This window comes from Octodon degus, unplaced genomic scaffold, assembly GCF_000260255.1.
Source record: "Octodon degus isolate 3935 unplaced genomic scaffold, OctDeg1.0 scaffold00006, whole genome shotgun sequence".
Taxonomy (NCBI): domain Eukaryota; kingdom Metazoa; phylum Chordata; class Mammalia; order Rodentia; family Octodontidae; genus Octodon; species Octodon degus.
In genome coordinates, this window is record NW_004524582.1 from 22,388,033 (window position 1) to 22,401,674 (window position 13,642).

At 45.3% G+C, this 13,642-nt stretch overlaps 1 pseudogene; it reads left to right on the forward strand.

Annotated features, from left to right (window-relative positions):
- The first annotated feature begins 11,888 nt into the window (after window positions 1-11,888).
- LOC111812017 lies at window positions 11,889-12,206 on the forward strand (annotated as a pseudogene).
- Window positions 12,207-13,642: the final 1,436 nt, after the last annotated feature.

Below are 13,642 nucleotides of genomic sequence, written 5' to 3' on the forward strand. Positions count from 1 at the left end.
AGTAAGTGCTGACCACAAAACTAACCAAGAATATTCTTCAGTACCCACTTTTCACATGGGAGGAAGTGGTCTTTTGAGTTTTGGGGTGTCAAATTCTTAGTGATCCTATAGCATTGTAAAATAATGTCTTGCCTGCAGAAGCTAATCCAGAAATTTTTAAATGAGAATGTATTCTAGACTGGCCAAATAGTTCAGCAGATTAAAGCACCTGCAAGCAGGCACAGGGGTCAGGGGTTTGATTCCCAGGCCTGCCATGCCTGCTCACCCCCAGGGTATGCTGAGCCAGTGATTGAGGCTGGATGTGGTGGCACATGTCTGTAACCCCAGCTCTTGGGAGACTGTAAACAGGCAGATCACTATGACTCTGATCTAGTAGTGAGACATTGAACACCTGTAGACTCTTCCCTAAAGAATACAAAGAGAGAGAATGTATTCTTGCTTGCATAGAATTCCTGTGTTTGTTTTTTCATCTTCAAAACAAAATGGTTGCTTTTAACTATTCCTCATGTTCTTTGCAGCTCTTAATCCTTCCTAACAGAACATTGATGCTGAATGTCAGTTACTGACACACTTAATTTCAGGTGCTCCAGCTTTTCGTATGCTCATTTGTTTATGAGGTATCACTTCGTAAGTGTGCTTTTCCTTCATTCAGTGAGTGAGTTCTCTGCCAGGGAACTTGGATGAAAATGTAGACCAACAAATGTTTGGGTAGATAGGTGTGCTCTTCTCTTTCTGGCTTCCTTTGGCCAATCTTGATATCGTTTACAGACATCCATGCTTGCCTTTTGTGTCACTCCCCTTTTGTGTAGGTTGCACATGTTAATGGCTTCACTCTGATACATCCCTCCTTGCATCTAGCCTGTGCTGATGAAGTCCTATCTTGCTTTCCACATCTCCTGTTCTCACTCACACCAATTCTTTTGTTACACTTTTTTTTGGGGGGGGGGGACAGAGTCTCACCACACAGTTCAGGTCAGTCTTGTGCTCACTTTTGTAGCCCCCAGGCCAGTCTCAAGCTTGCAGGGATCCTCCTGTCTCAACTTTCAGAGTGCTGGATGACAGGCTTGGGCCCAGTTCCTATCTATCACTCTTCTGATGAGTGATAGATTCCATTTCCATTCTGCAATATTCAGTTTTCCCCTTTTCAGATATTATTTTTCATTTCAGAAACTTAATACAATCTGTATCTATTTCTCTTTCCAGAAAGATGAACCTCTGGATTAGTCGCTTACAGCATTCAGATCTCAGAAGCAGACAGAACTTGTTGGCATCTATTTCATTCAGTTATTTTTGGACTCATTTTCAAAACAGTAGCAAAAGCAATGGGTCAAAAAAACATGCTGGAGGGAGCGCTGGCTGTGAGAGAAAAGCAAGGTCCCAGCTTTACCGGCTGCTCGCCCCTCCGCCGATGGCTCATTCTGGTTTTTGCTAAAGCAGATAGTTTTTCCCTCCCAGCTTGTGATTTTGTTTTCAGCTGCCATTGGTTTTTCAGCTGTATCCAGTTCAGTTGGTTCTGATCTAGTCGTCTTTCCTAAGGCATCTAACAGTGTGCTGGTTAAAGAGCTCTTGAAAAAGAAATAGTTCAGGCTTGTAACATTTGCAATTTCCGGGATAGAAATGCTCCCTATAGGCAGTTGTAAGCCACCAACCTGACATTTACTGAATACAAATGTGGGAAGGCATTTGCAGAAACTGGTGCTCACTAGCTCTTCTAAGACGAACCCACACATCTCCGATTGCTCCGCCTCTCTCTCTTCCTCTATCATCCACATACCATTTCACTAGTCACTAGAATTATTTTAAAAGATGAGTTCTCTGATGTACAAGAAGCACACACAGTGCTCTTCGGACAAGGCAAACAGTGCCCCCTTTAATTTTCACAATAGGCTTTCTCATCTTTCTTTCAGAGCTGAGTGCCCTAGGCAGGCCGTGCAGCTCCCTACGATGTGTATTCCTTCCTTAAGGTATTGCTAACTTTACAAAACTGGGTTCCTACATCCAAATAACTTATACTCGGGTGGACACGCAGTTGTGTCTTTCTCCTCCCTTGAGGGGCATCAAGCTCCCTTAGGTTGTAATCTCCTCTTTCTAGCCTCAGAGTCTTGCTCATGCCATTTCCGAAGGCTGCGAGTCCTCCACACCTGGGTCCTCCCGCGCCCCTTTCGTCTGTGTACATTTATCTTCCTTGTGCATCACTTTCTCCTGAGAGTTTCCTTGACACTCTCTCAACCAGGCACAAGACTTCCTTCGCTCCTTCCCGGCATGTCACGTGCACCTCGCTTTGGCACGTAGCTCACATCTACTGAATTAGCATAAGGAGCTCAAGACTTGCCAGTTCTATCTGCTAAAAGCTCTGCGGGTGATTTTGATGGACGAGCAGGCCTTGGGGGACAGAGCAAGCTGTACTGATTAAGGAACACGATCCATGTTCTCATTCTCCCCCACCTCTGGCCTGCCTATAGAGCTGCTGAAAGTGGCAGAGAGGGGACATCAGAGATGGGGAAAGAGAGCAAAGGCACAGCGTGTCTGGAACCCAAGCCAGAAGGGACGGGCTTTGCACTGGCTGTGAAACAGAAGCCCTGATTTCAATTAGTCACAACGGGCTAATAAAATAGGGCATGTAACTGAAAGTTACCAGAATTCGTCTCAGATGTCCGAGAAGGTTAGAGAAGAAAGAGCTGACAAAATTTGACATTTTAGAAAACAGTTGGCAAGAAAGTGAAGTTGCTCCCAGCTAGAGTGTGTGAAGGCTAGGTAAGTGCATTTGATGTACTCACTAAACCTCTCTGTGGTTACTGAAGGGGAAATACAGAGAGGTGTGAGAGGTGGGGGGCATTTCTCAGGGCAGCCCAGTTAAGTCCACAGGTCTGATACTATCTGCCTATGAAAATAGTTTTTGACACAAAATATGGAACAAGAGTAGGCAATGAGGTAGGAAAATGCTTCCAGGCTGGGACAAACCATGTGCACGACCCTGACATATAAGAAGGTGGTGCTGATGGAGGATGCTCAGAAGCAGCAGCAAGAACGTAAGCCTAGAGGGCACTGCTGGACTAGGTGGGGCTCTGTTGGCCTTTATCCTGGGTGGGCCAGAGACCTTGAAGGGCTGTGAGTGGCTTTTCTGGGTGGAGCTATCCACCTCCCCTCAACCCTGATAACTGTGATGAGGTTGAGTGGTGGTGTGTGCAGGCTTGCACCTGCCTCCCAGCTTCAATGTCATCCAATATTCTCTCTGACACCCTTTTTCCTCTTATGCTTCTTTTCTTCCCAACCCTGAACCCCTTTTCAAGCAAATTCCAGGCATCATATCATTTAGCTCATAGCTATTTCTATAAAACTTAAGAACTTTCATCATCTTAGATAATGAAAGAGTTGTTGACGCCATGTAGCTTTATTGGCCCTTGAGGCCCTTTAGCCAAAAATGAGCATGCTTTATTTTAGATAGGCCAAAAATAGTTTAAAACATTGCACTTAGCCAACTACTTTGTGATGCACTAAAATTTCAGCAATGTGACTTTTATATGGCGGTCAGGATTTTTCAGTGACATCTTCTTAGTGTTGAGAGAATTCTCTGATGACTTGTTTAGGAAATTTCAAGAGGACATGGGCTTGCTTCAGGCCTATCTATGCGCCATTACTTCTTGAAAGAATATGGTGTGGAGCTGGTCTTTTGTCCCCAGCATGTCGGGAAACATGACATGGGTGCCCAAGTGGTCCAATTTTTGCTTTTACTAGCAAAACCCGTCATGCTGCCTTACGATTGTTTACGAAACTCTACAGAGCGGGCTCTATTTTTAAAATGTTAGTTCATCTCAGAATCTCGGAATGTAAGGGGGCAAGTAGGGTGACTTGAATTGCCTCTAAGGGTTGAAGAGTCACTGGCCACAGAGTTGAGCACGTCACCCTAGAGTGCGTCTGAATGAGGCTCCGCACTACCACTCACAATTTCACTACTGAACCAGCACAGAAAACAGAGGTGGTGCAAACTTCCAGAATGACAGCAAAACCTTCGTGGAGTCCGCATCACCACCTCCAAGCCTCTCACTGTGCTAACTTCAACACTTTCCGAGAGATAGTTAGCCTTGGAAGGTGCGGTATCTTTGAATGATGGACAATAAAACAATAGTCCTGGTTATCAAGAGTTTCTGTGAAAAGATACTTGTGATAGTTAATTTTATGTGTGAACTTTACTGGGCCACAGAGTGTACAGCTGATAAAATATTTCTGGGTGTTGTGGTTTAAACATAAAATGTCTCCTCAAAGCCTCCCATGTTTGGAAATTGAATGGCTCACGAGAGTGCGTGACTCATCAGTGGAATCAAGCCTTGGTGAGCTCAGTAGCAGTGATCCTCTCGCCTTAGCCTCCTGAGTGCTGGGATTATAGGATGTAGCATTATACCCAGCTAAAAGTCTTCCCATGAGCTGGTGTCAGTCAGCTTTCCCATTGCTGGGACAAAATATCTGACACATGTATCATAAAAGGGAGTGGCTTAGCTTAGCTCTTAGTTTCAGAGGTTTTAGTCCATGGTTTGTTGGCATAAGTTTCCAAGGCAGAATTGGGGTGGTGGGGGAAAGCGCCTCATGTCATGGGAACCAAGAAGTAGGGAGAAGAGGACAAAACCATGCACTTCTGGACCATGCTCCTGTGAGTGCCTTTTCTGGTGAGGCCCCACCTCCTAACTTTGCAGTCAGCTCAGAAGGCATCAGTGTCCTAACCCACTGATAACTATAGTGCCTGGAGGACACAGTTATCTTCACAAGGGCGTTCACCTCTGTACAAAAGACTTTGGGGAGACGTTTTTAGCTCTAAACCATAGTATCGGTCTTCAGGACATCCAACAGTAGTGGATGTAGCAATGTGCTGTTATGAGTTTAGGGTTGAATGAACAGGGAATGATGCCAGATCATAACGCATTTCTCTCAATCCTTTGATCAGGAGGACAGATTTTCTTCAATCCATTCATTACCTTCCCCACTATTTTATTCATTTTACCCCAGGGATGGTAGAATGAATTATTTTATGGGCACATTTGGGAAGAATAGATAGGCATATTCTGCTCAATTGGCCAGAGATTAAAATCTGCTCAATTCCAAAGAACCTAGATTAAAAACACCTTTGTCTTATATCTAAAAATATATATATTTTTAAAAAGTAGATTTATTGAGGTATAATGTGTGATGAGACTCATTATTTTCATATGCTTCCTCTGAGGAATTTTGATCAAGGTGTACAGTTGTATAACCACTATTACAGTAGAGATTCAGAGGACTTCCTCAAATGTTTCCTCCAGCCTCTTTGAAGCAAATCTCCCCCACCTCAGCCACTGGTGGCCATCTTGTTTCTGACCTTTAAAAAGAATATTTAATCTTTTTATTTTTGTCTTTTTAAAGAATGTAATATAAATAAAGTCAGCCAAAATGTGAGCTTTTGAAGCTACCTTCTCTCACTTAGCACACTGCTTTGGACAGCATTTCTTTCCTTGCTGAGTGATAGTCAGATCCCTGGCTGCAGTGGTTTATCCACCTGTCTGTTTTCCCATGTCCCGGGTGATGGACCACTGGCTTATTTCCTGTTCTTACTTAGTGCGAAGGCTGTAATAAAAATATATGGCCATCTACTTCCACTTCTTTTGGGTAAATATCTGGGAGTAGAATTTTTGGGTAGTATGATAAGTGAACAATTAACTTTATGGGACACTACCAAACTGTTTCTAAGGAAACAGTGTCTGTCATTCTGCATTCTCAGCTGCAGTCAGTGCATGAACGCTCTAGTCCTCCATCCAAGGTCACACATACTTCCTCTGAGAAATTTGCTTCAACGTTTTGTGTTGAGATCTGTAACTCATTTAAAGTCAGTGTTCATCTGTAGGGGCTGAGGACTTCCTTTTCTATTTTCATATTGACAGGTTGAGTATACAAGTGAACCATGGTCAGACCTATAAAAACAGAACTCTCCTCTCCCCCAAATTCAGGCCAGGAAACCAACCTCTTATCTACATCACTTAACCTGGACAGCCGGGCTGCCATCAGTCAGACCTGTAGAAAGTCACGCTGCTACCTCTAGTAATGATCCGGGGTGTCAAACAATAGCTTCTACAAAAATTGGTCCCAGATGGCTGAAGCTTGATTACCAACTGACAACTGCTCAGATTTCTGTCCAACTACACAAAAATTGGCAGCCCAACAAGAGAACTCAGAGAGCACAACAAGCATCTAGACCACTGCCCCAGCTCTCCCAAGCAGGACACAGCTGAAGCCTCTCCTTTGATCATGACACCTTACCATGCATCTGTGACCCTTGCATCTCTGACAAAACACAAGCAGCAGAGGCTGATACCCTTCCACCCCAGCCCTGATGCAAAATCTTCATTTGTTCTCATCTGGTTGGGCTCTGTTTATTTCTACAATGTGGATGTCAGTGACAGGATTCATTGTTTCATTTTTTCAGTTTGGGTAAATTTCTGGTGGGGAAGATGAACACTATTTTTATGGATGTTTAATGCATGGGAGAAAACCAAAGGCTACTTTGGAAGGACCCATATGGTAGGAGGGGAAGCCAGACTTTTGTAAAAGAGTCACATCTGTATGTGTTACTCAGGTAGAACGGGCAACTTACAATGAACACGTTTGAGCAACAGATTCTCTCTTATTCATCTTTGTGTCACCCATACACAGCCAAGAACAAGAAGCCAGACATATGCGGCATCTGCTGGTTGACCTGATGGTTTCTTCTAGTTAGATGCTAAGATAAGACCAGGACATTAGTCTTTAATGTTGACTGAGTTCTGGGGGAACTTCTGATGAGTTTGCATCAAGGCCAAGTAATGACTTTACTCTCTCCTTTCCTACAGCAACTCCTGGGTTTCAGCCCTGGTGTCTCCTACCTGACATCTTACTGCACCCTTTTCATTGTCCTCTGTACCCTTGAAGAGTTTTGTCTTCAAGTCCAATTTCTAGTCTGTTGTGAACAGAATCTAAGTAGCAGACATTTGATAAGTGTTTGCTCAACAAATTAATAATATCATTTCCTTGTTTAGAACTAGCACAACAATTGTGAACACTCTTTTTGTATGATCCAAAGAAAAAATAATCATCTATGATGACAAATAATACAATGTACAAACATGTTGAGGATCCACTATTTTCTGGATATATAAAAGATATATCTATATCTATATTTTTATTTTGTATTTCAACTTCATAGGCAGTATCCATGGTAAAGTGTTGACTGAAACTAGATGTGTGAAAAAAAATACTAAAAAGGACTGGCCAAATAGCCCAGTGGATTAAAGCTCCTGCAAGCAGACAATGCAGCATCTGCTGGTTGACCTGATGATTTCTTCTAGTTAGAAGAAGGTGTTTGATCCCCAGGCCTGCCATGCCAGCCCCACCCTGGGGGTGAGCTGAGCCGATGATTGAGACTGGGTGTGGTGGTGCATGCCTGTAATCCCAGCACTTTGTAAGCTGTAAACAGGAGAATCACTATGAGTCCGATCTACATAGTGAGACCCTGAACACACTGCAGACCCTTCCCTAAAATACAGAAAAAAAATGAATAGAAACTAGATGCATGATTGGTAAGCATTTGACTGAGCTACAACTGGATTTTAAACAAATAAAATGGTTCACAATAGCAATGATAATCACAGTGCCGAAGGGTTAGCTAGCTATGCCAGTGCCTGACTTTTATTCCAGTTTCCTCTATTGAATGATGTCAATATGTCACTTGTTAAGCTCTGTGAGGATGAGGAGCAAGGGTCTGCTCATCATCAGATTAGAACATTGGTCATAGGAAGCGCTCTAAAGTACTGCTGCACAAACCTGGTTATTTCCACTGCACATCTACATAGGCCCCAGCTTCAGGAGAGTAAGGAACTTGTCCCACTGTGTGGGACATTGCTGGAGCAAAGATGTGGAGAGTTTGGCTTCAAATGGGACATTCTAAGGTCCTAAGTTTCCACAGTAATTGCTTCTCCTAAAATGTCCAGCCAGACTGTGGGTGGGACACCAGCAGCCAAGAAGTCCTGCTGGGATTTCCATTCTGGCCAGGACTCCCTGGGCTCATGGGAGGTGAGGCAAAGAGAAAGGAAGAGCTCTCCATGACCACAGGTCAACTCCAGCTTCAGAAGGGCCCCATTTGGGTCCTGTCTTGCATGAAGGTAAAGGGAGAAGTGGAAAGAAAAGAGGGCCCCACGATCTCCTCGCCTTCCTGGGAGGGGAAGTAGGCGGCTCCTGGCAGCCAGCTAACAACAACCTTCAGCTTATTAAGAAAGAAAAAGAACTGGCTCAAGGGCGTCTAATCATGGAGAACTTGGCCAGCGAGCCCATACAAAGGAGAGCTCACGGAAGGTGTAAGTGGAAAGAAGCATTCTTTGCCAGAGCATGGGTGGCACTGGTTGGAATGGGGAAACTCACCCTGGAGTTGGATTTCTAGTATGCATTTGCAGCCAGCAACCAATTCTCACTTCCAGCTGGCTGTTGGCTCCTCCTACTCTGTGGGCAGATGTGGCCTTGGCAATGCCCACATCTGGATTCACATGAGGCCAGGGGAGGCTGGAAAGGGGCCTATATGAAGGGTTATAGTTGCAGCCAAGAAATCTGCAAGGGGGCCAGGGATATAGCTTAGCAGCATAATTGCCTGTCTGGAAAGCTCAAGGCCTTGAGTTCCATTCCCAGTACCACTTCTCACCAAATATCTTCAAGGGTCCAATAGTCCAAACCAAATATGGAGACTCCTAATAGAAAGTCAATAACACTCATTTACTGAGAACTTGCTTTGGTGGGACAGATTTGGCATTCAGACCCAGATTATCTAATCCCTCTCACACTGCACCCTTGGCATAAAATGAGGACAGTAATCATACGTAGTTCTTGGATTATTGTGAAGAGTGAAACACTTCCTAGAAAGCGGGTTGGATGTTTCCTAGCACATAGGAAGCAACAGCCCTTCAGTCTCAGGGGGGTTGTACATCGACACAGTTGTGCTGCAGTCTGATGGTTGTTTTCTGCTAAGTGCCACTGTCTGTCTTGTGCTCTCTGTGCTTTTCATTTTCCTACCTGAAAACTCTCCAAAGGCCCATCATTAATTGTGAGGAGCTGAGGTCACAGAGCAGCATGGCCACTCAACTTTGAGAATTCTGTGACATGAATATATAATCACAGGGATGAGAATACTCACGATACTGGTTGCTTACATTCATTCTTTACTAAAACATTGACATTTATTGTTTAACTCTCCCTAGACTCACTTCACTTTAGGCATCACAGATCCACCCAAATGTTTATAAACATCTACCCAGACAGTGGGAGACCCATTTTCCTGCTTTCCTTTTGCAGAACACATGGGAGGCGTCCTGGCCAGGGCCCTGCGAGGGTGAACCAAGTGCTGGGCCGGCAGCTCCCAGAGAGCCCACAAAGGTGGAGAATCAGCGGCAGAACCTTTTCCTGCATATAGGTCCCCTCTCAGCCAAAACAGCATCCTCACAGACTCTACTATTGCAGCGAGAAAGCAGAACATTTCAACCATAACTCGTATGTCAGAGAGGAAAGCTGAGCATCGCAGTTTGGCCAGAAAAATAAATGACAAACCCAGTGGAATATTATCCTGGCCTCTAAATTAGTGAGTTCTCCATGCCTCGCTTTCTCCGTGGCAGCGGTGGAGTAAGGCCACTGCCTTCGAATGTGACCTTGGACAGATTTTCTTGGATAAAAGACTCTGGAAACTTGCTGTTCTCTTCCATAAATTGAAATATTTTTTTAAAAGCCCCAAACAAGTGAAATTGCTACAAAGTTCCATGGAATAACCTATCTCATTGCCTGACAAATTTGTGCTACTCAAGAGATGTTGGTTTCTGTAAGTGGGGAAGGAGAAACTTTCTCTTTGCAGGGCCAGGCCTCACATATGCCCGGCAAGTGCTTCGCTGCTGAGCTGCAAACCCAGCCCAAGGAGCAATTTCAAGCCTGATGCATTCATCTCCACTCTTGCTGGGGCTAGTAAAGGCATGTGTTGACACACTGCGGGTGCTGTGGTTGGCCAGCCTCATTTAGGTGATCATGACAACTGTCCTCCAGGAAATAACTTCTGAGCAATTTATTGAGAACCAAAGATGATTGTGTGGTACCTACGAAAGGAAGGCAGGATCGGGTGGTCTTCCTGTAAGTGCTAGAGAACAAGAGTTTGGCACTGGCAGAAAGCAAGGCATCTTGGAGAAAGTGAGAGATTGGAGGGGAGAAGAAGGTGGAATGGGAGAGACGAGAGCGGAGGGCACAGAAGGGGCTGAGTGGGTGCACCTTGAAGGCTCTTGGAAGCTGTAGACTCATGGGCAGTAAGGAACTGGTGGAGGCCATGTGTGAGAGGAAGGGACTGTGTACTCGTGGTAGAAAGAGCTCCTGGGCTGTCATTGGGAGAAGGGCTGGAGGGAGGGAGCAAGCCAGGGCTCCCATGGACAGCACTTGTGGCCAAGTAGCAGTCAGAAAACCACTTGATAACAGGCAAGCTACAGGTTCTGGTGTGTGTGTGTGTGTGTGTGTACGTGTGTGTGCATGCATGTATGTGTGTGTGCACGCGTGTATACGTGTTGTGTGTGCGTGCATGTGTGTGTGCATGCATGTGTGTGTGTGTGTGTGTGTGTGTGTGTGTGTGTGATTTCCTCCTAATATTTTTTCTGCTGATACTTTACAAAGGTTTTGATCAACCTACTTAGGCTTCCTTTTACCTCAACACACATTTCCTGAACTCTCCATGCCCAGTGTAACTGTTATAAGGAACTACGGCCCTTTAATTTTAAATGTGTGCTACTGAAGAAAATTTATAAAAAGGAAAAGATATTCTAATTACAGCAATAGTCATTCATAGTCTGTCTTCTGGGTTACCATTGGTACCATTTTAGCTTGCTTTATCATCTTTGTCCTCTGTAGCTCTGTGTAGACATCAATCTTTGACTCACAAATGGTTGATGTTATTTGTAGTCTTGCTGCTTGCCTTTTCTTCATCCTAGAATTGTATCATAAGCCTATTCTCTATTCTTTCTTGGAGGCACTAATGGCTAAGTAATGCCCATGAAGTAATTCTTTAATTTCTTTAATCCCCTTCCTAACTATTATTGGATAATTAAACTATTTCCCTGCTTTTTTCAACCTAAATGAGATTACACTGAAAGTTTGTATGCATAGGCTTTTATCCCTATGTAGAATTATTTCTGTAGGACGGATTCCCAGAAATGGAATTACTGAGGCCAAAGGTTTGCGTGTTCTGTGTCTCTCTCTGGGTGTGTGTTGCTAACTGCTGTCCAAAAGGCTGTGTGCGTCTAAACTGCCACTTTGCTGTACAAAAGCAGAGTCCAGGGGACCATGAGGTTCTCAGCAGCCAGGCACCTTTTGTCCCTGGAACACAGACAAAGCCACGGAATCTCAGATTTGGAAGTAACTTTGAAGGCCAGTGAAGCTGTCTCCACTTGGACAGAGTGTCAAAGCTTGTCTATGGTAGTGTTGCAAACTGCTCCATGTCTGGAGTGGGTGGGATCTCAAAAATCATTTTACATGAATATCCCAAATTCTACACAGAGTCAACCAGGGCCTCTAATGTTCTTATAATGTCACAGAACTAACATCGTGCTAGGCTCATTATAGGCGCCCATGCTACGCTGGCAGAACTGGATACAGAAGCAGCACACAGTGCTTGAGCTAAAGTCATCGTCTCATTGTCTTCATGGGCTGATCGCCTGAGCAGGCTCTAGCAGGAGCAGAGCAGTTGCCCTCTGATGTGGCCATGGCTCCTCACATCAGTGCCTTTCAGCCCCCAGTGCTCCTTCTATATGGGGATTTGGAAGAGTGGGGAACTCTTAAGAAACTTCCCCTTCTGCCACAGCAACCATTGAAGAAGAGTAGCCATGGCCCTCCACTATCCCATGGCCATGGACCTCAACAAGGGCCACAAGGTGACTAAGAATATGAGCAAACCAAGGCACAGCCACTGTCACGGACACCTCACCAAACTCACCAACGTCGTGTGGGGCATGATCTGGGAGGTGTGTGGCTTTGCCTCCTATGAGGGGTGCGCCATGGAGCTGCTCCAGGTCTCCAGGGACAAGTGCACCCTGAAGTTCATCAAGAAAAGGGTGGGGACACATAGCCGTGCCAAGAGGAAGTGCAAGGAGTTGAGCAACATGCTGGCTGCCATGAGGAAGGCAGCTACTAAGAAGGACTGAGCTCCTCTGGAATAAAGCTTTGCAGGAAGTTAAAGAAAGAAGGAAAGAAAAGAAAGAAAGAAAGAAAGAAAGAAAGAAAGAAAGAAAGAAAGAAAGAAAGAAAGTTCCAACACTGCATATTAAGTAATGAGGTCAAGCAATCAGGACACCTGGGGAAGAGTCAGGTGACCAGGGATGAGCCATATGACTAGGGAAATCACATGATTGGGGAGGAGTCACATGATAGGAAGGTAGAGTCCATTTCTATCTTTCTCATCTAAGGTGTCAAGCCCTCTGACCCTCCTTGATGGCTCTGCACTGACCCAGGCCGACCTCTGATCTTTGCTGTGGCTTTTTTTCTATCCTCTTCCCGCCCCTATCCCTCAGTCTATCTAGAACATGCCCTGATTCCAGGTATACCCAGAAGCTGGCTTTGATAGCCCCAGTTCATAATCCCAGTTCATTCAATCTGATGCAACTCTTTGGTGCCAGCCACTGGCCATTTGCTGATGACCAGAAGTCAGCACTCCAATTGCGGTGCAGATACACATCTGGTCCTCTTGGAGCCCTGGGACTTTGCTGGGGTCACTCTCTCTCCACTGGAAAGGTCTTCCTTTCTATTTCTTCATCCAGCTCACTCTACTACTTATTCCATTTTATTAACCTTCAGCTATGGCTGAAGACATTGGTCAGGGCACCGAGCAGAGCTGCTATAGCCAGTCATCTACTGGGGGCAGGGGATTACGAGCTGCCTTGGGGAAGGCTCTGTGGTAAGAGCTTTTTGCACATGGACAATATTTCTACAACTGGAGACGGACGTCACTGTCATCTTATTTCCACGATTTGAATGGGAAGAGAGGCACAGAGGAGAGTCACTTGCCTGGGGCCATGCGGGCTTTACCATTTCTTTTCAGTAAGGAGCTACACAACAAATGACAGACAAATTCTTGGAAGGAAAATAAGGGGGTTGGAGAGAGATTACCAAAGCCAGGACTTCGGATTTGGGGTGCAAAGATGGTTACTGTAAGGAAATGACCTTTAAGGGCATACTAAAAGATGACTGGGAGTGGGGTAAGGCAGAGGATGAGCCTCCCAGGAAAGGAAGAGGGCCCAGGGCCTGGGCGGCAGAGGACGCTGAAAATTCCAGGAGTGAAAAGCAAAGATGGTTGGTGCCCACAGGACAAAACAGAGAAGAGGAAAGGTCAGAAAAAAGGCGGGTCACGTCCTTCTGGGGCTGGAAGAGTTTGGCTCTCATCCTAAGAGCAGTGGAAGCTGTGGGGGGAAGCACTCCCCAGGGGAGGCTGTGATCTTTGCTGGACTTGAGGTGATTTCTGCCTGCTCTGCGGAGAGAGCAATAGAGAAGGGAGCGAGGAGCGGAGGGCAGCCCCAGGGAGCTGAGCAGAACAACAGGCAGAGGTGGCCACGGGTGGCTGTTGGGGCAACAGGGGTGAGGCAGA